The sequence below is a fragment of the Mustela nivalis genome (assembly GCF_964662115.1).
Source record: "Mustela nivalis genome assembly, chromosome: 3".
NCBI classification, from domain to species: Eukaryota; Metazoa; Chordata; class Mammalia; order Carnivora; family Mustelidae; genus Mustela; species Mustela nivalis.
In genome coordinates this window covers 129,315,172-129,340,792 of record NC_139022.1, presented here as the reverse complement: position 1 = coordinate 129,340,792, position 25,621 = coordinate 129,315,172, and the positions used below count along the sequence as shown (strand labels likewise).

General features: G+C 37.7%; 1 long non-coding RNA gene across 1 annotated transcript; it reads right to left on the bottom strand.

Moving 5' to 3' along the window:
- Window positions 1-3,727: 3,727 nt before the first annotated feature.
- On the bottom strand, window positions 3,728-20,643 carry LOC309861869. Its single transcript, XR_014310259.1, has 3 exons — window positions 20,498-20,643; window positions 9,933-9,999; window positions 3,728-3,846 (listed from the first exon to the last, which is right to left on the bottom strand). It is a non-coding gene; the product is annotated as an uncharacterized lncRNA (long non-coding RNA).
- Between the last annotated feature and the right edge of the window lie 4,978 nt (window positions 20,644-25,621).

Below are 25,621 nucleotides of genomic sequence, written 5' to 3'. Positions count from 1 at the left end.
GAACTGTCACAATTGCTTCCTAGACACTAATACAACCAAGACGACCTAACTGGGGGAGACTTTTTTTTTTTTTAAGATTTATTTATTTGAGAAAAAGAGCATGAGAGGGAGAAGGTGAGAGGGAGAAGCAGACTCCCCATGGAGCTGGAAGTCTAATGCAGGACTCCATCCTAGGACTTCAGGATCATGACCTGGGCAGAAGGCAGTCACCCAATGAACTGAGCCACCCAGGCACCCAGGGGGAGACATTTTTAACTTTCCATTGTTCATGCTGCTTGACTTCCTTCATAACTAAATGCATACAATCAAATAATCAATCAGCACATATTTTCCTTGTTTACAGGGCATTCTGTAGGGCCAACCAACACTGAATCTGCCTCAAGGAGCTTGCAGTTCAAATGAGGCGGCTGGGCGGGGATACACTGACAAATTATATAACTATGTGATGTTAAATATACATCATCAGAAATGTCACAAGGCAGGCATGATTAATTGCTGAGTGAGTGTCACGAGAAGTTCACACACTGTGAATTCAGAAGGAGTGAGGTCACAGTGGGTGGTAGTGACTTAAGGTGGTTCCTCGGATTCACATATGCTGAAGCATATATTTATGGCTGAGTCCAGGCTCAGTTTGAAAAATGGCTGAATGCTTAAAAGCAAGCAACACAATAACACATTTGCATGTTTGAATTAGAAGAGACACAGGAAGAAAAAGTAGGAAATTGGGCACTTTGCAGAGCTCAAAAAGACAACCTTGGAAGAAAACAGTAAAACCAAAGAAATGAAGTATTAAAACATATGTATTAATTAATTGAACTCATTACTTAATTATTGTTCTTTATTATCTTTGGTCATTTCTAAAGAAAGAGACATGCAAATTGGTCTCCATCTAGATAGAACTGATGATGGTGGTAAGGAATGGAGATTACCCAGTGAAGCGATTCTAAGTTCTGTCTCAGAAATGCTAAGTGAAATTGGGCATTAGAAATTAATACAGAGAAAATTCTTTGATTCTATAAATCAGAAATTAATTTAGTTAATAAAATACCTTGGAGAGAAATAAAACTATACAACTAGATAGAATAAATCTATTATTTTTTAAAACAAGTAGAGGATTTGTAATATTGTTTATATATGGAAATTGGTATGTATTTATAATCTTGGATATATGGATACTATTTGGCATACTTTAATGTCAATGTGTACTCTTTAAAAATGTGAGTATAGGCTACACAGATGTTTTTCAGAATTTTAATTTTTTTTTTTTATTTGACAGAGATAGAGATCACAAGCAGATAGAGATCTCTGCCAAGCAGAGAGCCTGATGTGGGGCTCAGTCCCAGGACTACAGGATCATGACCTGAGCCAAAGGCAGAGGCTTTAACCCACTGAGCCACCCAGGTGCCCCCAGAATTTTAATGTTTAAAGGAAACCTCCATGTCATTGACTTGATCATCTTTGTCTTCGTATGCTATATAAAGGACACAGGCAGCAGTAATTCAATGTGTACAAAGAGGTCCCCTAATTCTGCCTTCTATCTTATGACTTTTTAAAAAGATTTATTTATTTATTAGAGAGAGAGATAGCTGTGGAAGGGGCAGAGGGAGAGGAAGAAAGAGTCTTAAGGGACTTTGTGCTGAGTGTAGAGCCCCATGTGGGGCTTGATCTCCCAACCCTGAGACCATCACCTAAACCAAAACCAAGAGTCAGATGCTTACCTACTTAACTGATTGCACCACCCAGGTGCCTCAAAGTGCTTTCTTTTTTCTTTTTTCTTTTTTCTTTCTTTCTTTTTTTTTTTTTTTTTTGGTGGCAGTGGGGAGGCAGAAGGGGACAGAGGGAGAAGGAGAGAGAGAATCTTAAGTAGGCTTCATGCCCAGCACAGAGCCTAATGCGGGGTTCCATCTCACAACCCTAATCATGACCTGAGCCAAAATCAAGAGTCAGATGTTAACAGACTGAGCCACCCAGGTGCCCCTGCCTCCTACATTATTTTGACAATATCAAGACTCCAGAAGAGATAGGTGCGGGGACCCAGAGTGGTACATGTATATATACATGTATATGGTACATGATATATATGTGTATATACATATACACGTATATGTACTTGTGTGTGTGTGTATATATATATATAAACACACATACACATACAAGTTTGCTCTAAGAAGCATGCTGGAAAGTAGGTTATTACTTGGAAACCTAATTCAAATTAACTAAAACTAAACCATCCTCAAAACTGAAATCTAAACCTTATCACAGTTCAAAACATTTTTATAGTGCCATTAAAAATTCTAATATTAACTTACCAAAACTGAATGCTGTCTAAACAGTTTTAAAATCTATTCTGAATCAAAACTACACACTGTATCTCTCTAGCTCTAATTCCCTTGCTCAGTTCAGATTACTTCAAACCATGCTGTTTCTAGTCATCAAAATGAACCAGACTCATCAAAGAACCAGTATAACACCAAAATAAAAGGACTTAAATTAGGCCAGTAGATGATCTGCTTTTTGCTTCTGAGAAGTTTAATGAGACAACCAATGTATTCATTTGTTCATTTAAAAACTATTTATTGAACATCCGCTGTATGCTCAGCACTACATAGGGCACTGGGAGATACAGAGAGAGACTTGGCAACAGTTTTGCCCTTGTGGAATTTACTATCGCAATAGAAGAAAACAGGCATTTATCAAATACCTTCCCCCAAATTTGTGCAGTAGATTGTGGTATGTGTGCAGAAGAAACAACAAAACCCTTTATAGGAGTAGAGGATACATGGATGGCTCTCTGAAGCAAATGTTGCAGTCAGAAATTGGAGCTTGAATCGAAATGCTCTCATCTGTTAAACTAAATTTGGCTGGTGAGTGAAATTTTTCTGGATGTGTAAGTGATGCAAATTTATGCAAATACTCTATATCCTGACTCTTCACACCCCTTTTTGTACAATTTCCTTATTGAGCTCATTGCAGTTCAAATAATGTTTATACTGTAGAGAAAGTCTTAAGACTGCATGAGCTTTGAAATTATGAGAAAGTTTAGAGCCAGTTTTTTTTTTTAATGTTTTAAAGGTGGATATATTCATTGTAGCCTATCTATTATTTTAGTCTGATAAAATCTCAGGAGTATATATGTAAATTGTCTGATGTAATTTTGCAGTATATAATTCATATCTATTTTATTTCTTAGTTTTGTGGAGATAGAAGTATGTATTATTAAAAAACAGAAATATTATCATTTTTGAAGAAAAAATATAGAAGATAATAGTAAGAAAAACGCCAACCTTAGCTTCATTCTCTTGGAAAAATATTACACATTTAAAGCTATCTGCCATCCTTAAGTAACTAATTTGCAGAATTTAAAATTATGTGTAATTTAATGTCTTAAAGATGTGTGGTTATGACAATGCACTTTGCCAATTTATTCCTCACTTGTTTATGTGTACATTCTCTAAGAACCTTTTTCTTTGTATTAGTTTCTTGAATTGGAGGCTGTTTTTCATTACACCTTGCTTTGTAAGGTTTACCAAAAGACTTACACAACACAAATAGAAAGAAGGATATAATTTGTGAGTTTATAAATGGCATCTTTTTACTGTAATAAAATAAGCAAAGAATAAATAAAACTGAATTAAACTCATTAGTGAGATATGAAACAACATACACACAAAAATACTTGAAGTATTTAATAGCAAATTTAATAGAAAATCTTCAAAGAGTCCCCCTTTTGTAATAAATGTTTGACTCAGGTGGGAAGCCTGGCAGTGCTTTTCAGCATGCTAGATTTTCTAGTGTCTCTGCGGTCAGGTAAGAGGAGAACTGTACACGACAGTGGCATCCTCCTATCTATGGGATTGAGAAGAGAGAAAAAAAAATAGGAAGCATGGAAATACAGTCTAATTCTAAAATAATTTATTTTTAATCCTGTCAGTGACTTCCATTATGTAGACTCTGGCTTCAATTTGTTCTTTGTTCTTCAAATGCCCAGTACCTTGGTTTTGCTGTCATGTTGGGATGAGCGGAGGGAGAAAAATGAGGGAAGGAGGAAGGAGAGTAAGAATGTGGAAGCTGAAGGCAGGTAGGGCTCAAATCTTCTATCAGTTACATGCTATATCACTTTAGGCAAGTTACAACTTTCTAAACCTCAGTTTCTACCTCCGTGAATGGGTATAACAATAGTTCCTACTGCATAAGATTTGTTGTGACACTTTGTGGAAACATAGCATGTAATGTGCTCTATACAGTACACCATACAATAAGCTATTATGAGGAAATTTAAAACAGAAGAGAGTATATGCTAAACGTCAAATAGGTACTAAGAACAGATAGAAACAATGAAAGGCCTAGAGAAGAAAGGGATGTAAAAATAGTAACATTTGATGTATTGTGGTGGCTTCCACACATAAATGAAGGAGATGTAATTAATAGTCTTAGTAAATCATAGTCAAATTTTGGTTTCAGAAGCTACACAATCCAGAATATGTGTCTCCCCCTTCCTGAATTTTCTGTTATGGTCGCAATTCACAATTCAATAATTTGCTTTAGAGTCAGTTAAAGAGCTTTTTATTGGTTCAAACAAACACATGGGCTGTCAGTAGTTACTACCAGGTGCTGGAAATACTGAAGGAGTTTTGAAAGCATCCAGTTTGGCATTGCAACTGCAGGAGTCTCTTAGTAACTGTTGTCATGTATAATATCCTCTGACAGAACTTAATATTTTAGCTGATACTGGAAGAAGATACAGAAACTCTGGTGCTTAAATTTCTCTGTTAGTGAAATTCTCATGTTAAATATTTTTATGCTAAATACTTCAGTTCCAAATATATTAATGCTTCTAATAACTTCCCATAACCTAACCCGGAGTATTGGTAGTGATCAGTTAGATGAGAAGGTACAAATAAATTGTTCTGTTCACCCCAAACATAAATGCAGCTGACTCTCCTTAGTGACAGAGTATAAATAGATCATGTTATATAAGGCACATAGAGGTTTTTTTTAACCTTTCAAAAGAATTAGCATTGCATATAGCATTACTATTTAAGAATTTCCCTACATGGAACATGGTGTTTGAAAGTCTACCCCCACTGGCACTCATCAAAACCAAGAAAGCAAACAAAGATTGAGAATCTGTATTTTGAGGAGTCTTGGTAGGTGAACACAGATTGATGTAAGCATAGACAGAATGCCCTGAACAATGCTGAGAATAGGCATCTGGTTAAATGAAGTTTCCAGTGAACAGAAAGTCTAGCAGAAAACTTAGTTACCTGTCACAAAAGTCAGATGGCTATTTTTACTGACCCAGAAAATAAAGTAGCACACAGAAGGGTCCTTAAATTTTATAACTACTTTGTGAGTCCTGACTGTATTCTTACTACTTCTAGTACAAGCGACAGCCAAGAGATATCAGTCTAGTTAATTTACATCAGAAAGATCTTCAGTAGACTCAAATCTCCTTGCCCAGATTGAAATCCTTTAGGAACTCATGATTCAGTGACATTGGTGGTTCTTTTTGTTTGTTTGTTTGTTTGTTTTGTTTTTAATTTTTTTCAGTGTTCCAAAATTCATTGTTCATGCACCACACCCAGTGGTCTGTTGCAATACGTACCCTCCATAATACCCACCATCAGGCTCACCCAACCCCCCACCCCCTCCAAAACCCTCAGTTTGTTTCTCAGAGTCCATAGTTTCTCATGGTTTGTCTCCCCCTCCAAATTCCCCCAACTCACTCCTCTCCATCTCCCAATGTCTTCCTTGTTATTCCTTATGCTCCACAGGTGAAACCATATGATACTTGACTCTCTCTGCTTGACTTATTTCACTCAGCACAATCTCTTCCAGTCCCATCCATGTTTATACAAAAGTTGGGTATTCATCCTTTCTGATGGAGGCATAATACTCTATTGTATATATGGACCATATCTTTTTTTTTAAAGATTTTATTTATTCATTTGACAGAGATAACAAGTAGGCAGAGAGGCAGGCAGAGAGAGAGGAAGGGAAGCAGGTCCCCTGCCGAGCAGAGGGCCTGATGTGGGGCTTGATCCCAGGACCCTGGGTCGCTCTATTTTTAATTTCTTAAGGAATCCCCACACTGTTCTCCAAAGTGGCTACACCAACTTGCATTCTCCACCAACGGTGTAAAAGGGTTCCTCTTCAACACTTTTTGTTTACTGTCTTGTTAATTTTGGCCATTCTAACTGGTGTAAGTTGGTATCTCAACGTGGTTTTGTTTTGAACTTCCCTGATGGCTAATGATGAACATTTTTTCATATGTCTGTTAGCCATTTCTATGTCTTCTTTGGAAAAGTGTCTGTTCATGTCTTCTGCCCATGTTTTGACGTGATAATCTGTTTTGTGTGTGTTGAGTTTGAGGGGTTCTTTATAGATCTTTGATATCAATCCTTCATCTGTAGTCATTTGTGTAATATCTTCTCCCATTCCTCAAATGTCATTTGCAAATATCTTCTCCCATTCCGTGGTTTGCCTCTTTGTTTCATTGACTGTTTCTTTTGCTGGGCAGAAACTTTTGATCTTGATGAAGTCCCAAAAGTTCATTTTCGCTTTTGTTTCCTTTGCCTTTGGAGATGTATCTTGGAAGAAGTTGCTGTGGCTGTTATTGAAGAGGTTACTCCTATGTTCTCTTCTAGGATTTTGATAGATTCCTGCCTCACACTGAGGACTTTTATCCATTTTGAGTTTATCTTTGTGTATGGGGAGTGGAACCAGCATTCATGTCCTAGAGGTAGAAAGAATACCCCCCAAGATTAACAAATCTAGAAAGACCTCAAAGCATGAATCATAATGATGAATCATAATTTTAGACAAGAGCTTTTGAGAGCAACTAAGGGTAAGAAATTCCTTATGTACAGTGGAAGGTCCATCAGAATAACATCAGACCTGTCCACAGAATCCTGGCAAGACAGAAAGGGCTGGCAAGACATATTCAGGGCACTAAATGAGAAGAGCATGCAGCCAAGAATACTTTATCCAGCAAGACTTACATTCAAAATAGATGGAGAGATAAAGAGCTTCCAAGACTGGTGAGGTTTAAAAGAATATGTGACCACCAAGCCAGCACTACAAGAAATATTAAGGGGGGGGGGTCTATAAAAGAAAAAAGAACTCAAGAGTGTCATAGAACAGAAATTTACAGAGACAATCTATAGAAACAAGGACTTCACAGGCAATATGATGTCAATTAAAACATCTTTCAATAATCACTCTGAACGTGAACGGCCTAAATGCTCCCATAAAACGGCACAGTGTTGCAGATTGGATAAAACAATAGGACCTGTCCATATGTTGTCTACAAGAGACTCATTTTGAGTTTAAGGATACATCCAGACTGAAAGTGAAGGGATGGAGAAGCATCTTTCATGCCAGTGGGCCTCAAAAGAAAGCTGGGGTAGTGATTCTCATAGCAGATAAATTAGATTTTAAACTAAATACTGTACTCAGGGATAAAGAAGGACACTACATCATTCTTAAAGGGTATATCCACCCAGAAGATCTAACAATTATAAATATTTATGCCCCCAATAGGGGAGCAGCCAACTACATAAGACAACTGTTAATCAAGATAAAGAGTCATATCAATATGAATACATTAATAGTAGGGGATCTTAACACACCACTCTCCGTAATAGATCGTCCAAGCAGAAAATCAATAAAGAAACAAGAACATTGAATGACACATTGGACCATATGGACCTCATAGATATATACAGAACATTCCACACTAAAACAACAGAATACTCATTCTTCTCGAGTGCACATAGAAGTTTCTCCAGAATAGACCACATATGGGGTCACAAATCAGGGTTCAACCAATACCAAAAGATTAAGATTATTCCCTGCATATTCTCAGACCACAATGCTTTGAAACTGGAACTCGACCACAAGAAAAAGTTTGGAAGGTCTTCAAACACTTAAAAGCTAAAGACCACCCTGCTTAAGAATGTTTGGATCAACCAGGAAATCAAAGAGAACTTAAATAATTTGTGGAAACCAATGAGAATGAAGAAACTTTGGTCTAAAACCTATGGGACAGGGCAAAAGCAGTCCTAAGGGGGAAATACATCTCCCTCAAAAAAATTGAAAGATCCAGAATACACCAGCTCTCTTTACACCTTAAAGAACTGGGGAATCAACAACAAATTAAGCCAACCCCACACACAAGGAGGGAAATTATCAAGATTATAACAAAGATCAATGAGATAGAAACTAGAGATACAGTAGAACACATCAACAAAACCAGAAGCTGTTTTTTTTTAAAGAATCAATAAGATCGATAAACCATTGGGCAAACTAATCCAAAAGAAAAAAGAGAGGACTCAAATTAATAAAATTATGAATGAAAAGGGAGAGATCATGACTAACATCAAGAAAATAGAAACAATCATCAGAAATTATCAACAGTTATATGCCAATATGTTAAGCAACCTAGACGAAATGGATACATTCCTGGAAATTATAAACTTCCAAAACTGAATCAGGAAGAAAATGACAATTTGAATAGACCAGTATCTAGTAGTGAGTTGAAACAGTGATCAAAAATTTCCCAAAAAACCAAGAGCCCAGGACCTAACAGATTCCCTGGAGAGTTCTACCAAACATTCAAAAAAGAAATAATATCAATTCTTTGTAGCTGTTTAAAAAAAAAGAAAAGAAAAAAGAAAAAAGAAAAAAGAAAAAAGAAAGAAATAGAAGGAAAAGTTCCAGACTCTTTTTATGAAGCCAGCATTACCCTGATCCCCAAACCAGGAAAAGAACCCACCAAAAAGGAGAATTTCAGTCCAATATCCTGATGAATATGGTTGCCAATATATAATAGGATCCAACAGTACATTAAAAAAATTATCCACCATGACTAGGTGGGATTTATCCATGGGATAAATTTGACCCAATAAGCAAGGGTGGTTCAACATTTGCAAATCAATGTGACAGAAGACTCCACCCCCAAACTACTAGAACTTATACAGCAATTCAAATGTGACAGGATACAAAAATCAATGTACAGAAATCAATTGCTTTCATATACTCTAACAATGAAAAAATAGAAATGGTAATTAGAGAATCGATTCCATTTACTATAGCATCAAGAACCATAAGATAAAGAACACTCATGAAAGAAATTGAAGAAGACACAAAAAGATGGAAGAGCATTCCATACTCATTGTTAAAATTATACTGCCTAGAGACATCTATACTTTCAGTGCCATCCTGATCAAAATTCCACAGACATTTTTCAAAGAACTGAAACAAACAATCCTAAAATTTGTATGGAACCAGAAGAGAACCCGAATTGCTAAGGAAATGTTGAAAAACAAAACAAAATAAAACTGGGGGTATCACGTTACCTGATTTCAAGCTTTACTACAAAGCTGTGATCACTAAGACAGTATGGCTCTAGCACAAAAACAGACACATAGACCAGTGGAACAGAGTATAGAGCCCAGATTATGGACCCTCAACTCTATGGTCAAATAATCTTTGACAAGGCAGGAAAAAATATACAGTGGAAAAAAGACAGCCTCTTCAATAAATGGTGCTGGGAAAATTGGACAGCTATGTATAGAAGAATGAAACTTGACCATTCTCTTACACCATACACAACGGTTGTTATTTGACCCAATAAGCACTCATGTGTGTCAAAATCAGTGGGAAATAATCGGAAGATATCCTCCTTCACCACATGCCAGTCAGCTTCATAAGACCAAAATTCTTGACAAGGATCTTTACACTAATTTTGTGGGATCAGTGGCAGCTAGGCACCATACCGGATATTCAAGGACACAGGGTGCAGCACTCCCCTGCCTTACACGTGCTCTCTGTGAGCCGGGTTGTAAAGACACTCACGTGAAAGAACTTCAGATCATTTTCCAGTGTCTGTGACATCAGTCTTAACCATGCATGTGACAGTTGTACCTTACCTGGGGAGTTTGTTGGAGTTCAGATACTCTGTTGTGTTCCTAGCATCTCACTGACCAGACAGCACCACTATGATGAGAAACAAGTGTTAATTGTGAATACAGGAATACTGTGAACTGAAATAGTTAAATTTTCTCACCCGAAGCACATTTTACTCATACTTGCAAATATCTGGACGTATTTTAACTTCATAATTTTTCTGCCAGAAAATAAATTGAATGGTGATTTAGAAAACATAAGGCCAAAAAGATGGGGGAAAAAGAAGCAAAAAATAGAGTGAGTCTCATTTTATTATAAAATCTGGGCTGACTGGCCATATAATTAGCTAGTTAATTAGGAAAAATAATTAGCATCTTAAGATGTTCACTTCATCATCTGTACATTGGAGACCTTATTTCCCTGGAACTTCTCAGGAATTTTTGATGCCTAAGAAAAAGTATAGTAAACCACATTTGAGGGTTATAAACTACCATATTGTAAGAAATCATTAGCACCAACTATTTGTTTGAAAATAGTAAATAACCAACAAAGAATTATAGTCATACCTTATTTGGATAGTTAATCAAATATAAATGTATTTATTTGTATAGGGAAAAAATGACAGGGGAGGAGAAAATACAATTGGAATGTTAATTTTTGCTATCATAATTTTCCTTTCACTAAACTTGTCCTGCATAAGAGCATGTTAAGAAAGTAACTGAACAACTGTGTTAATTGCCAAAGGGTTAATTTTGTCATCCCCAAGACCCACTCTTTTTATTTTATTTTATTCAAGGATATATAATATCTTTAATTTATTCAAAGATATATAATAAAATATATCCTTTTATTCAAGGATATATATAAAGAGGAAAAAAAGAAAAATATGGGAGATGACATTAATGCTTAAGAATAAGGTGAGTAGGGGTGCCTGGGTGGCTCAGTGTGTTAAAGCCTCTGCCTTCGGCTCAGGTCATGATCTCAGGGTCCTGGGATCGAACCCCACATCGGGCTCTCTGCTTAGCGGGGAGCCTGCTTCCTCCTCTCTCTTTCTCTGCCTGCTTCTCTGCCTACTTGTGATCTCTCTCTCTCTCTCTGACAAATAAACAAACAAAATCTTAAATAAAAAAAAAAAGAATAAGGTGAGTAGATTTTTTTTTAAAGATTTTATTTATTTATTTATTTATTTGTCAGAGAGAGAGATCACAAGTAGATGGAGAGGCAGGCAGAGAGAGAGAGAGAGAGAGAGAGAGGGAAGCAGGCTCCCCGCTGAGCAGAGAGCCCGATGCGGGACTCCATCCCAGGACCCCGAGCCGAAGGCAGTGGCTCAACCCACTGAGCCATCCAGGCGCCCAGTAGATTTTTTTATAGTCAGAAAATATAGCCTTTATTGTGTTGATTATTTTTAAAATTTGAGTATATTTGACACACAATGTTACATTAGTTGCAGGTGCACAACTTAGTGATTTGACAAGTTTATACATTATGCCATGCTTACCACAAGTGTAGCTGCCATTTGTCCCATTCCATTGCTATTACAATACCACTATTTTTCTTGTGCTCTGTTGTTTATTCCCATGACTTATTCCATAACTGGAGGCCTGTATCTCCCTCTCTCCCTTTCACTCATTTTGCCAAACCTTCAGCCCCTCTCCCCTCTGGCAATCATCAGTTTTTCAATTTATAGCCCTAATTATGCTTTTTTTTTCACTTTCTTAAAGATTTCGTTTATGAGTGGAGTCATATGGTATTTATCTTTCTCAGTCTGATTTATTTCACTTAGCTTAATGCCCTCTAGGTCCATCCATGTTGCTTCAAATGTTATGATCTGATCCTTGTTATGGCTGCATGATATTCCTCTGTGTGTGTGTGTGTGTGTGTGTGTGTGTGTGTGTGTGTGTGTGTTTGTGTGTGTGTGTGTGTGTGTACGTGTACAAATAATGTAGCAGTAAACAGTAAGCAAAGGAGTGCATATACCTTTCTCAGTTCATGTTTCATTTTTCCTGGGTAAATACCCAATAAAGGAATTATTGGATCATATGGTATTTCTAGTTTTAATTATTTGAGGAACCTACATACTGTTTTCCACAGGGGCTTTACCAGTTTATATTCCCACCAACAGTGCACAAGGATTCCTTTTTCTCCACATCCTCGCCAATCCTTAGTGTTTCTTGTCTTTGATTTTAGTTATTCTGACAGGTATGAGGTAATATCTCATGGTGGTTTTGATTTGTATTTCCCTGATGATGAGTGATGTTGAGCATTTTTTCCTGTCTTTAGCCACCTGTGAGTCTTCTTTGGAAAAATATCAAGTCCTCTGCTCATTTTTAAATTGGATTTTTTTTTCTAGTGTTGAGCAAAATGAATACATTTTTGACCTGAAGAAAGAAAGGATCCTTATAGAGATGAAATTAGAAAACTGTAAGATGATAAAAAAATTAGTAGGTAAAGCATCCCAGTTCCCTTTGCAGTGTTTATTTTAATGACCACTGCAAAACATTAACCTGAAAATAAGTAAGTTAATGAAACAAATGATGTTTCTCTGTGCTTTTTCTCATCATCCCTCAGCTACCACAAGATACAGCAATTCTGGTATCTCTGGAGATAAACCTGCCCGTTCACCTTGTCCCTTTCCTTGCCATTAGCTAGTATCCAATCAAAACCATTTCATTTGTCAATGTAAGTTAGGACCAAAAAAAAAAAGGGTGGCAAATCTTTTGAATAGATGTTTAGGTTCATTCTTCTCACTCTGCAGATGATGGAAACCAAGCCCATGATGGTCCTATGCTTGTATGAGGTCAAGTACCTAAATTAGTGGCAGAAGCAAGAGAAAAACCCAAATTTCCTGACTCAGGCTTCTTGTCTTCTTTCCAGTATACCATGCTCCCAACATTTAAAACTTGGAGTATTCATCAGTGAACCCTGGTGGATACACTGGCGATTTTATGGGAAATCAGAAAATGGTAGTATGGTTTTCTAAGGGAATAGAGTGTACTATTAGGGACAGAGTGTACTATTAGAAATAAATTTATCCTTAATATTTCAGTTTCACATTTAGGTCTTTCATCCATTTTGAGTCTATTTCTTGTGTATGGTGTAAGTAAATGGTCCAGTTTCATTTTTTTGCGTGTGGCTGTCCAGTTTTCCCTGCACCATTTATTGAAGAGTGTCTTTTTTCCACTGGATATTCTTTCATGCTTCATTGAAGATTATCATAGAGTTAAGTGTCCATTTCTGAGTTCTCTGTTCTGTTCCACTGATCTATGTGTCTGTTTTTATGCCAGTACCATACTGGCTTGATTATTACAGCTTTGTAATAGTCCTTGAAGTCCATAATTGTGATGTCACCAGCTTTGGTTTTCTTTTTCAACATTCCTCCGGTTATTCAGGGTCTTTTCTGGCTCCACACAAATTTTAGGATTATTTGTTCCAGCTCTGTGAAAAATGTTGTAGGTATTTTGATAGGGATTGCAGTGAATGTATAGATTGCTCTAGGTAGCATAGACATTTTAACAATATTTGTTCTTCCAGTGCATGAGCATCGGCCTTTTTTCCATTTCTTTGTGTCTTTCTCAATTTCCTTCATGAGTATTCTATAGTTTTCTGAGCCAGATGCTTTGTCTCTTTAGTTAGATTTACTCTTAGGTGTCTTATGTTTTGGATGGAATTGTAAATGGGATCGACTCCTTAATTTCTCTTTCTTGTCTTGCTGTTGGTGTATAGAAATGCAACTGATGGGGCATCTGGGTCGCTTAGATGGTTGAGCATTTGCCTTGAGCTCAGGTCATGATTTCTAGTCCTGGGATCGAGCCCCACATCAGGCTCCCAGCTCAGTGGGGAGCCTGCTTCTCCCTCTGCCTCTCCCTCTGCTTGTGCTCTGACTCTCTCTTTCTCTCTCAAATGAATAAAAAAAAAAAAATAAGAAATGCAACTGATTTCTGTGCATTGATTTTATATCCTGACACTTTACTGAATTCCTGAATGCATTCTAGCAGTTTTGGAGTGGAGTCTTTTGGGTTTTCCACATAAAGTATCATATCATCTGCAAGGAGTGAGAGTTCGATGACTTCTTTGCCGATTTGGATGCTTTTTTTTTTTTTCTTGTTGTTGTCTGATTGCTGAGGCTAGGACTTCTAGTACTCTGTTGAATAGTAGTGGTGATTGTGAACTTCCCTGCCATGTTTCTGACCTTAGGGGGGAAAGCTCTTACATTTCCCCATTGAGAATGGTATTCCCTGTGGGTTTTTAATAAATGGCTTTTACGATATTGAGGTAGGTACCCTCTATCCCTACACTTTGAAGAGTTTTGATCAAGAAAGGATGCTGTACTTTTTCAAGTGCTTTTTCAACATCTATTGAGAGTATCATATGGATCTTGTTCTTTCTTTTATTAATATATTAATATATTTTATCACATTGATTGATTTGTGGATGTTGAACCAACCTTGCAGCCAAGGAATAAATCCCACTTGGTCATGGTGAATAATCCTTTTAATGTACTATTGGATCCTATTGGCTAGTATTTTGGTGAGAATTTTTGCATCCATGTTCATCAGGGATATTGGTCCGTAATTTTCCTTTTTGATAGGATCTCTGGTTTTGGTTTTGGGATCAAGGTAATGCTGGCCTCATAAGATAAGTTTGGAAGTTTTCCTTCCATTTATATTTTTTGGAACAGTTTCAGAAGAATAGGTATCCAAAATCCTTGAGCAGCACACAGGGAGTAACCTCTTTTGACCTTGGCCACAGCAGGAAAAAATGAACTTTTGGGACTTCATCAAAATTAAAAGGTTTTGCACAGCAAAGGAAATAGTTGACAAAACCAAAAGGCAGCCTACAGAATGGGAAAAGATATTTGCAAAAGTTTTATCGGATAGAGGCTAGTGTCCAAAATTTGTAAAAAAGTTATCAAACTCAATACCCATAGAAAAAAATAATCCAATCAAGAAATGGACAAAATACAAAAACAGACATTTCTCCAAAGAAGACAGCCAAATGGTCAGCAGACACACAAAAACGCTCACATCACTCGGCATCTTGGAAGTACAAATCAAAACCAAAATGAGATACCACCTCATACCAGTCAGAATGGCTAAAATTACCAAGTCAGGAAAAACAGATGTTGGGGAGGATGGGGAAAAAGGACTATCCTTTTATGCTGTTGGTGGAATGCAAGCTGGTGCAGCCACTCTGGAAAACAGTACAGAGGTTCTTCAAAAAGTTGAAAATAGAGCTACCCTATAATCCAGCAATAGCACTACTGGGTATTTACTCCGAAGATACAAATGTAGTGATCCAAAGGGATATCTGCCCCCCAGTGTTTATAGCAGCAATATCCACCATAGCCAAATTATGTAAAGAGCCCAGATGTCCATCAACAGATATGGATAAAGAAGATGTGGTATATATATACATTGGAATATTACTCAGTCTTAAAAAAAGAATGAAATCTTGCCATTTGCAATGATGTGCATAGAACTAGAGGGTATTATGCTAAGTGAAAAGTCAGAGAAAGACAATTAAATGATTTCACTCATATATGAGATTTAAAAAAACAAAACAGAGGAACATAGGGAAATGGAGAAAAAAATAAAACAAGAAAAAGCAGAGAGGAAGACAAACCATAAGGGACTCAGAGACTCTTAATCATAGGAAACAAACTGAGGTTTGCTGTGGGGGAAGGATGGTGGGGGAATGGAGTAATTGGTTGATGGTTGTTAAGGAAGGCAAGGTGATGTAATTAGCACTAGGTATTATATACAACTGATGAATCATTGATCTCTGCCTCTGAAACCAATAACATACTATATGTTAATTAATTGAATTAAAATAAAAAAGAGTAATGTTTAACTCAGTCTTTATTCAATGTAACCCCAGAATTTAGTCCCCTGCACTGTACTATAAGTTCCACAATATCAGAAATGTTTGCCTTGTTTCCTAGTGTATCCCCAGTACCTCACGCAGTGTTAGGTCCTTGAAAAAATAGGTGGTCAATAAATCTTTGTGGATAGAATAAATAAAATGAATAAAATAAAAGACAGTGAACAAAGGCATGGACCTTGTCCTCTATTGGAAATTATGGTATAGAAACAGTTTTATTGCAAAGTCAAATATCCCAAGTGCTATAATGAAGGGCTCAAGTTCTCTGTGATGAGTGAAATTAATAACAAGAGGTGAAGTCAGCAGAAATGGGGAATCATTAAATCTTTCAATGAGCAGTAGTTCTATATCCTGCCTTTATGAACTGGAAAAGGCTTATTTTATTTAGAATTTTTCTGGGTGCAAGAGCAGTGAGACAAGTAATCTCGAAGGAGGGAAAGGGAATTTATCATAATGAGACATATATTTCTTTGGGATTGAGGTACAGAGATCACTATACAGACAGGAATCACAGAAACAGGAAAACTTTCAAAAACAGACCCAGCTCTATCTATCCCTCTCAGGAGCTGAAGGGCAGACAGTGCAGCTTTGCTAGTCTTGCCTAGTCAAGCTCTCTCTCAATACCATTGCCTCTGCTTCTTTGTGCTCTTAATACATCAATCATCACTGCAGTTTCCTTTTACTTCCTTTTGTTTTCATTGCCTCCTCCTTTATTAAAACACTGTACTTCCGTTCCAAATGCTAACACCCTCAATATCTTATCTTTAAAGTGCCAAGTGAAGGGACACCTGGGTGGCTAAGTCAGATAAGAGACCACCTTTTGATTTCAGCTCAGGTCATGATCTCAGTGTCCTGGGATCAAGTCCTGCATGGGCTCTGTCCTTAGCAGGGAGTCTGCTTCTCTCCCTCTCCCTCTGCCCCTTCCCCTGCTTGTGAGCTCTCTCTCTCTAAAATAAATAAATCTTTAAAACAAAAATGCGAAGTGAAATATCTTGTAAGTAAGTAACTAGCTACCCAACATAAAGGCAATTTTTGGCTCAGGGCTATGTAGCATGTTGACATTTCAATAGGACTATCAACAGTTAACAAATTTCTGAGAAGAAATCCTGGGAAAGTGGGCAGGTATAAAATACAACTAGTGAGAACATGTACTTATTGGCTATTTTTTTAGATTATTAAATCAATGGTTAAATAAAATTCATGATTATCATCATATCACTGAATTACTGTATTACTCTGGTACATTTTCCTCCAGTCTATTTTCGTGCATATATTTCTAATACTATGCACATACTTTTTAAAAAATATATGGGGTTCATTATAGATCCTGGATATCAACCTTTTGTCTGTACTGTCATTTGCAAATATCTTCTCCCATTCCATGGGTTGCCTCTTTGTTTTCTTGACTATTTCCTTTGCTGTGCAGAAGCTTTTGATTTTGATGAAGTCCCAAAAGTTTATTTTCGCTTTTGTTTCCTTTGCCTTTGGAGACATATCTTGAAAGAAGTTGCTGTGGCTGATATCGAAGAGATTACTGCCTATGTTCTCCTCTAGGATTCTGATGGATTCCTGTCTCATGTTGAGGTCTTTTATCCATTTTGAGTTTATCTTTGTGTATGGTGTAAGAGAATGGTCGAGTTTCATTCTACTTATAGCTGTCCAGTTTTCCCAGTACCATTTATTGAAGAGACTGTCTTTTTTCCACTGTATATTTTTTCCTGTTTTGTCGAAGATTAATTGACCATAGAGTTGAGGGTCCATATCTGTGCTCTCTACTCTGTTCCACTGGTCTATGTGTCTGTTTTTATGCCAATACCATGCTGTCTTGGTGATCACAGCTTTGTAGTAAAGCTTGAAATCAGGTAACATGATGCCCCCAGCTTTATTTTTGTTGAGTGAAATAAGTCAAGCAGAGAGAGTCAATTATCATATGGTTTCACTTATTTGTGGAGCATAATAAAAAGCATGGAGGACAAGGGGTGTTAGAGAGGAGAAGGGAGTTGGGGTAAATTGGAAGGGGAGTTGAATCAAGAGAGACTATGGACTCTGAAAAACAATCTGAGGGGTTTGAAGTGGCGGGGGGTGAGACGTTGGGGTACCAGGTGGTGGGTATTATAGAGGGCACGGATTGCATGGAGTACTGGGTGTGGTGAAAAAATAATGAATACTGTTTTTCTGAAAATAAATTAATTTAAAAAAATTTTTTTAAATGTGGGCTCTCGGGCGCCTGGGTGGCTCAGTGAGTTAAGCTGCTGCCTTCGGCTCAGGTCATGATCTCAGGGTCCTGGGATCGAGTCCCGCATCGGGCTCTCTGCTCAGCAGGGAGCCTGCTTCCCTCTCTCTCTCTCTCTGCCTGCCTCTCCATCTACTTGTGATTTCTCTCTGTCAAATGAATAAATAAAATCTTTAAAAAAAAATGTGGGATCTCACTCTATATATTTTTTAAAGATTTGATTTATTTATTTGACAGAGAAATCACAAGTGGCTAGAGAGGCAGGCAGAGAGAGGGAGAAGCAGGCTCCCTGCAGAGGAGAGAGCCCAATGTGGGGCTTGATCCCAAGACCCTGAGATCATGACCTGAGCTGAAGGCAGAGGCTTAACCCACTGAGCCATGCAGGTGCTCCTCACTCTATGTATTTTTATAAATCTCACATTTATGATTGCTTATATATATTCCTATTCCCCTAAAAACACAGATTTAAGTGACTATGTAATCTCTCTTAGAAATTCATCATCTTTACTGACCCCCAATTTCCTGCAATCAGGCTTGTAAACACAATAACATACACTGCACCATCAATACAACTCTCCATATTTTTAATTTAATTATCTGTTTACCTATATTTTTCATTCTCAGAAATATTAGACATATACTGTAAGCCTAGGTGGTGTGAGGTACTAGGCGCACAAATATGAGTAAAATATTTTGCCATAGGTCCAAATCCGAAGCCCATATCCAGACATGAAAACAACCTATTATGATGTAATAGTACAAGTAATAGTTTAAAAAAAAAAAAAAAAAAGAAGAAGAATGCACGCAGAGCTGTGGATTCCAAGAGGAAGAAATGGCTAACTCTGCCACAAGAAACAAGCAAGGGAGGCTTCTTAGGGAAAATAACAATACTCTTATTAATACTGAAATTCTTATCAAAGAAACACAAACTGGTTAAGCTTGTAGCTGGAGAAGACAAAGGAGAGATTTGGCCAGCTGGAGAAATGTCTCTGCTATTTCAAATAGTTTAGAGTTTATCTTGAAAGCAAGAACAAGCCACTGAAGGATAAGACAAGTTAGAGATTGTTGGAACAACCCAGAGAAAGGTGAAAAGAGCTGATAGTGCTGAGGTCTTGGAAAGCAGTGAAGAGACTTGGAGGTATTTAGGAGGTAAATAAAATGATGTTTATTCACCAATTAGATGTGAATTTTAGAGATATGGGAGCTGAAAATTTTTAGTGGGTTTATTAGTAGGTGGTGGATCTGTGGATATAATGCAGAGCCAGGATGGGTCAGTTTGGGCTTTACTCAGTTTGAAGTAATTAAAGGATATGAAACTAATAATACACTGTATGTTAATTAAATTGAATTTAAGTAAAAAATTTAGAAAAACAATAACCGGAAACAAAATAAAACAAAAAGGCCAACTGGGGTCATCTTTCCAAATGGTAACTGATAGCTTCCTCCAAAATTTCAATGACTCTACATTGCACTCAGAAACAAGTTTAAAATCCTTTAGAATTTTATGTCCGTGCTTAATCTGGCCTTACCTTACCTAATTTCCCATTATTATATCCTGTCCCTTTCCCTCTCCCTCACACTGTTCTATTGTTGCTACCCCCCTTCCCAACTAGAGTCTTTGTACCAGCAGTGCCTGAAATGCCTTTCCATCTACTTTCCTTCTCTTTCAACTAAATTCTGCTGGCTGCACAGACCACAGCTGTTTTTCTAGCTCTACACTGTTAGGACAGGCTGTGTGCTTTGTAACAAACATCATATAGTTGTTCATAAACTGGCCTTTTCCCTTCTGTAATATTCTTCTGTCTCTGAAGAATAGAACCTCCTCAAGGTCAGGTTAGGGATTTCTGTGTACCCATTGTCTCATACAGTTTCTGTATATATAATGGGCAATCAATAGATCCTCGTTGGAAAAATAAACAAAATAGTGGATGTTGAAGGAAAAAAAAACCATAAAGTCACTTATAGTTAGTATGACTTCAAGTGATTTTTAAAATCACCCTCTGGAACTTCAGTCTGAATACCAAAAATTGTAGACTGTATTATGCTAAATAAGAGAAGAAAATGAGTTCATTGAACTTCACTTTCAACAGTAAGAGCAGGACCACCCAAAGGATATTTTTTAGTTAATGAACCAGAAATTGACTGTTCCTGAAGATCCTTTCCCCCAATATTTTCTGTTGTGGTGGTAGTAAAATGCATATAACATAAAAATTACCATTTCATTTCCAAATTTTAAGATTAAATAAAGACATAACGTGTGTGGTAGAGTACTTAGCTGTTCTCCAAATCTGTTTCTTCTGTTTCCTGTACTTACAACTATACTTTATTTCCCAGCTGTTCCATTAGTTCAGTATGGCCATATGGCTGGGTTGCAGCTCATGGCATGTGGTGTGTGAGCAGAAGGTAACACACTCCCCTTCCATACTTACTTCATAAAATACATGCATTGAGGGTTCATCCATGTTTTCTCCTTACCTAGTGAATAATGAGAGGACCAATGAGAGGATTTCAGGGGTAGTAGACTCACAAACTGGAAGGATGCTGGTTTCCTGAATGATCATTTAGAAGTGTTCACTTGTGGGGCGCCTGAATGGCTGAGCGGGTTAAAGCCTCTGCCTTTGGCTCAGGTCATGATCCCAGGGTCCTGGGATCAAGTCACACGTTGGGATCTCTGCTCAGCAGGGAACCTGCTTCCCTTCTCTCTCTCTGCCTGCCTCTCTGCCTCCTTGTGATCTCTGTCAAATAAATAAATAAAATCTTTTAAAAAAAAAGTGTTCACTTGCATTTATGATCAGTTAATGAGTGGAATTTGGAATTTTGATGCTTCACAGTGGTAGAACTTGGCACTATTCTAACAAATACGATATGTTCTCTGTAGCTGATACAAATATTGACTGATAACTTTTTCCAGGTATTGCAGTAGTGAAAGATATTGTGGATGCTTTTCTCCTTGTTTTTTTTTTTTGTTTTGTTTTCTTCTTAACTGACAGCATCCAGAAATTAATGTTAGGAGTTGAAGAGACAGATAAAATGGACCTATATTACCAGTAACAGGAAGACAGGCAAGGACTGGCTGTACACCATATGGGGGATGGCACAATTCTGCATGGAGTGCCTGAGGCAGACATGTGTTCACATCAGAATGGAATGATGGATGCCATGACAATGAAGTGGTGGCATTTATTTCTACTAAAAACATCTAAAGCACATGCTGCACCTTTTCCAAATTGAATACTCTACTAGAAGTAATTTGCACATATTTCCTATTCTAAACTATTACAGTTCCCAGCTGAGTACTACTCCTTACTATAAAGGGCAAAGGGCCTCCTATGCAGACTTGCCTTGTCACTGTTGGCTCCCTTTTCAGCTCCTCAGGGACAAGAGGGGAACACAGAAGAATTTCTGTAACTGGGAAGAACTTGAACCATAGAGGTGACAGGGTATAAACTGTTCTCTAGGAGAAAGGGGGAAGTTACTAACTCTGTTCTGAATCACGGTATTTGGATGAATCTGAAAGTGAACTAGGGGTAACTTAGTAGAAAAGCTAGCTCTATGTTCTCTTCTTAAACAGTTACAATAGTATTAGGAAGATGATGACATCTTTAGGTTAGTGAAGCTCACCTAGAATAATTCTTTCTTAAAGCTGCCAAAACCACCAGGGAAGTCATTCCTTTATTTAAAATACTTTAGTATACTTCTATCAAGATAAACGTGCAATCTGAATGAAGAAGGGCCTGTGTAATCTTGCTGTTGCTTATTTCTACATACTCATCTCAGGACAATCTCCCCTGTCTTTATGGTCTTTACTTCAGCCTTATTTCTTTCAATTCTTTAAAAAGCCATGCTTACTTGCATCACATGATATTTGTACCTGCCATTTCTACTATGTGGGATGTTCTCTGTGGACCACAGCTTTTAAGCAATCATATTTTATGAATTAGAATACTACTAAGACAGTACCTCAAACTTTGACTCTCTGACTAGATTAAGGATTTTTCTTACATTACATATATTTTGTGGGCTATATTAGTTGTCAAAAATATCCACTGCCTTTTGACAAAGTACAGCATCCCTTCCTGATCAAAACTCTTCAAAGTGTAGGGATAGAGGGCACATACCTCAATATCATCAAAGCCATCTATGAAAAACCCATCGCAAATATCATTCTCAATGGAGAAAAACTGAAAGCTTTTCCGCTAACATCAGGAACACAGCAGGGATGTCCATTATCACCCCTGCTATTCAACATAGTACTAGAAGTCCTAGCCTCAGCAATCAGACAACAAAAGGAAATTAAAGGCATCCAAATTGGCAAAGAAGAAGTCAAATTATCACTCTTCGCAGATGATATGATACGATATGTGGAAAACCCAAAAGACTCCACTCCAAAACTGCTAGAACTTGTACTGGAATTCAGTAAAGTGTCAGGATATAAAATCAATGCACAGAAATCAGTTGCATTTCTCTACACCAACAGCAAGACAGAAGAAAGAGAAATTAAGGAGTCAATCCCATTTACAATTGCACCCCAAACCATAAGATACCTAGGAATAAACCTAACCAAAGAGGCACGGAATCTATACTCAGAAAACTATAAAGTACCCATGAAAGAAATTGAGGAAGACACAAAGAAATGGAAAAATGTTCCATGCTCCTGGGTTGGAAGAATAAATATTGTGAAAATGTCTATGCTACCTAAAGCAATCTACACATTTAATGCAATTCCTATCAAAATACCATCCACTTTTTTCAAAGAAATGGAACAAATAATCCTAAAATTTATATGGATCCAGAAAATACCTCGAATAGCCAAAGGAATATTGAAAAAGACAGCCAAAGTTGGTGGCACCACAATTCCGGACTTCAAGCTCTATTACAAAGCTGTCATCATCAAGACAGCATGGTACTGGCACAAAAACAGACACATAGATCAATGGAACAAAATAGAGAGCACAGAAATAGACCCTCAACTCTATGGTCAACTAATCTTCGACAAAGCAGGAAAGAATGTCCAATAGAAAAAAGACAGCCTCTTCAACAAATGGTGTTGGGAAAATTGGACCGCCACATGCAGAAAAATGAAATTGGACCATTTCCTTACACCACACATGAGAATAGACTCAAAATGGATGAAGGACCTCAATGTGAGAAAGGAATCCATCAAAATCCTTGAGGAGAACACAGGCAGCAACCTCTTCGACCTCACCCGCACTGCAGCAACATCTTCCTAGGAACATCGCTAAAGGCAAAGGAAGCAAGGGCAAAAATGAACTATTGGGATTTCATCAAGATCAAAATCTTTTGCACAGCAAAGGAAACAGTTAACAAAACTAAAAGACAATTGACAGAATGGGAGAAGATATTTGCAAACGACATATCAGATAAAGGGCTAGTGTCCAAAATCTAAAAAATACTTATCACACTCAACACCCAAAGACCAAATAATCCAAGAAATGGGCAGAGGACATTAACAGACATTTCTGCAAAGAAGACATTCAGATGGCCAACAGACACATGAAAAAGTGCTCCATATCACATCAGGGAAATACAAATCAAAACCACGATGAGATATCACCTCACACCAGTCAGAATGGCTAAAATTAACAAGTCAGGGGGGCGCCTGGGTGGCTCTGTGGGTTAAGCCTCTGCCTTCGGCTCAGGTCTTGATCCTAGTGTTCCAGGATCGAGCCCCACATCGGGCTCTTTGCTCCGCAGGGAGCCTGCTTTCTCTCCTCTCTCTGCCTGCCTCTCTGCCTACTTGTGATCTCTGCCTGTCAAATAACTAACTAAAATCTTAAAAAAAAAATAACAAGTCAGGAAATGACAGATGCTGGCGAGGATGCGGAGAAAGGGGAACCCTCCTACACTGTTGGTGGGAATGCAAGCTGGTGCAACCTCTCTGGAAGACAACATGGAGGTTCCTCGCGATGTTGAAAATAGAACTACCCTATGACCCAGCAATAGCACTACTGAGTATTTACCCTAAAGATACAAACGCGATCCGAAGGGGCACGTGCACCCGAACGTTTATAGCAGCAATGTCCACAATAGTCAAACTATGGAAAGAGCCTAGATGTCCATCAACAGATGAATGGATCAAGAAGATGTGGTATATATACACAATGGAATACTATGCAGCCATCAAAAGAAATGAAATCTTGCCATTTGTGACAACGTGGATGGAACTAGAGTGTATCATGCTTAGCGAAATAAGTCAAGCGGAGAAAGACAACTATCATATGATCTCCCTGATATGAGGAAGTGGAGATGCAACATGGGGGTTAAGGGGGTACGGGAAGAATAAATGAAACAAGATGGGACTAGGAGCGAGACAAACCATAAGTGACTCTTAATCTCACAAAACAAACAGGGTTTCTGGGGGGAGGGGGGGTTGGGAGAAGGGGGGTGGGATTATGGACATTGGGGAAGGTATGTGCTTTGGTGAGTGCTGTGAAGTGTGTAAACTGGGCGATTCACAGACCTGTACCCCTGGGGATAAAAATATATGTTTATAAAAAATATATATATCCACTGCTTTCTTGACTCACCCTGGTAGGACCTTTCCCTGGAGTCTCCTCCTCCTCCTCCTCTTCTCCTCCTCCTCCTCCTCCTTCTTAAGATTTTATTTATTTATTTAACACAGAGAGAGAGAGAGAGAGATCACAAGTAGGCGAAAGGCAGGAAGAGGGGGAGGGGGAAGAAGACTCCCCACTGAGCAGGGAGCCCAATGCCAGGCTCAATCCCAGGACCCTGAGACTAAGACCCCAGCCGAAGGCAGAGGCTCAACCCACTGAGCCACTCAGGTGCCCCGATATTTCTTTCCCCACTGATGCCCAATTTTATAATAAGGCTTGTTATGTACAGTAGCATGTGAGTAGAAGTGATGTCATGTCTACAAAGAGGTTTTGAGTCTTACAGCTAAAGCTGGAAATTTTGTTTTCTCCTGGATTCCAGAAAGAAAAGGATATGGAGCAGAGTTGAAACTGACCTAGAAGGGACATTGACATGAGCAGTAAATAAACCAATCTTTATTGTTATAAGCCACAGAAACTTAGGGATATATTTGTTATTTCAGCATAATATAGTGAAAGCTGACTCATGCATTGTCATAGCATACTTTTTTTTAACATGAGAGGAAGAGTATGATAATATGAGACAGGCCCTTAAGATTAAGCTTCTGTAGTCAGTGTCCATTCTGTTACTTGGTATTTTATTTTGTGTTCTAAGATACCACATGATTTACTATCTCTGGCCTCAGTGATTTCAACTTGTAAAATGGAAATAATACTAGGATAAACCACTTAGGGTGGTGGTGAGAATTAAATGAATTAATCCTGTTAAAGTATTTATACCCATGTCTGGCACAGAAAAATCCCTCAAGTGATGTTAATTATTAGTAGTCACAGAACTTAGCAAATTTTTCAACTACAGTTTTTCTATGATTATTTGATTAAAGTCTGTTTCCCCTATTTGACTGTTAGGATACTGAGAGAAGAAACCTCACCAATTTGATTCACTTTTATATCACCAGTGAGTAGCATAAATCTCTAAATAACTAACAAATACTTGTTTTCTGCAGTGGGTTTTTAAAAAAGGAAT